The sequence below is a fragment of the Mus musculus genome, chromosome 7, assembly GCF_000001635.26.
Source record: "Mus musculus strain C57BL/6J chromosome 7, GRCm38.p6 C57BL/6J".
Classification (NCBI taxonomy): domain Eukaryota; kingdom Metazoa; phylum Chordata; class Mammalia; order Rodentia; family Muridae; genus Mus; species Mus musculus.
The window spans coordinates 33,030,972-33,032,477 of record NC_000073.6 but is presented as its reverse complement, the minus strand read 5'-3'; positions in this window follow the sequence as shown (position 1 = coordinate 33,032,477).

Genomic DNA, 1,506 nt, shown 5'->3' with positions numbered 1-1,506 from the left:
CGGTCACCTTGGTCGCAGAGTTGGCAGACACCCCCAAGTTCCCCAGAGCACTCTCCACAGGATCTTAGGACCTCTGGTGAGTGGAATAGAACTTCTGCCAGGAGGAAGGTTCGAATGCCAGATATCTGGACACCTTCCCTACAAGAGGAGACCTAGCCTGCAGAGAGTGCTCTGACCACTGAAACTCAGTAGATAGCTAGTCACCCAGGTCAGTTGATAGAGGCTAAAAGAATCATGAGAGGAACAAGCTCTAACCAGAGACAACTATAAGAAATCACTCCAGAGAATACCATATGGCAAAAGGCAAACCTAAGAATCTTACTAACAGAAACCAAGACCACCCACCAACATCTGAAGTCAGCACTCCCAACTCAACCAGTACTGGGCACCCCAAAACACCCGAAAACCTAGACACGGATTTAAAATCAGAACTCATGATGATGGTAGAGGACATCAAGAACAACTTTCATAACTTACTTAAAGAAATACAGGAGAACACTGCTAAAGAGTTACACGTCCTTAAAGAAAAGAGGAAAACACATCCAAACAGGTAATGGAAATGAACAAAAACATACTAGACCTCAAAAGCAAAGTAGACACAATAAAGAAAACCCAAAATGAGGCAACAGTAGAGACAGAAACCCTAGGAAAGAAATCAGAAACCATAGATTCAAGCATCAGCAAGAGAATACAAGAGATAGAAGAGAGAATCTCAGGTGCAGAAGACTCCATAGAGAACATCAGAACTCCTAAAGTTCATAAACAGCTTCGTTGTAGTGGCTGGATATAAAATTAACTCAAACAAGTCAATGGTCTTTCTCTACACAGAGGATAAACAGGCTGAGAAAGAAATTAGGGATACAACACCCATGTCAATAGTCACAAATAATATAAAATACCTTGGAGTGACTCTAACAAAGGAATTGAAAGATATGTATGATAAGATCTTCAAGTCTCTGAAGGAAGAAATTTAATCAGATATCAGAAGATGGAAAGATCTGCTGTGCTCATGGATTGGCAGGATCAACATTATAAAAATGGCTATCTTGCCAAAAGCAATCTACAGATTCAATGCAATCCCCATCAAAATCCAACTCAATTCTTCAACGAATTAGAAAGAACAATCTGCAAATTTATCCAGAATAACAAAAAAATTTGGATAGCAAAAACTCTTCTCAAGGATAAAAGAATCTCTGGTGGAATCACCATGCCTGACCTATAGCTGTACTACAGAGCAATTGTCATAAAAAACTGCAATGTACTGGTTTAGTGACAGACAAGTAGAACAATGGAATAGAATTGAAGACCCAGAAATGAACCCACACACCTCTTGTCACTTGAACTTCGACAAGGAAGCTAAAACCATCCAGTGGAAAAAAGATAACATTTTTAACAAATGGTACTAGCACAACAGGTAGTTATCATATAGAAGAACGTGAATTAAACCATTCCTATCTCCTTGTATTAAGGTCAAATCTAAGTGGATCAAAAAACACCACATAAAAC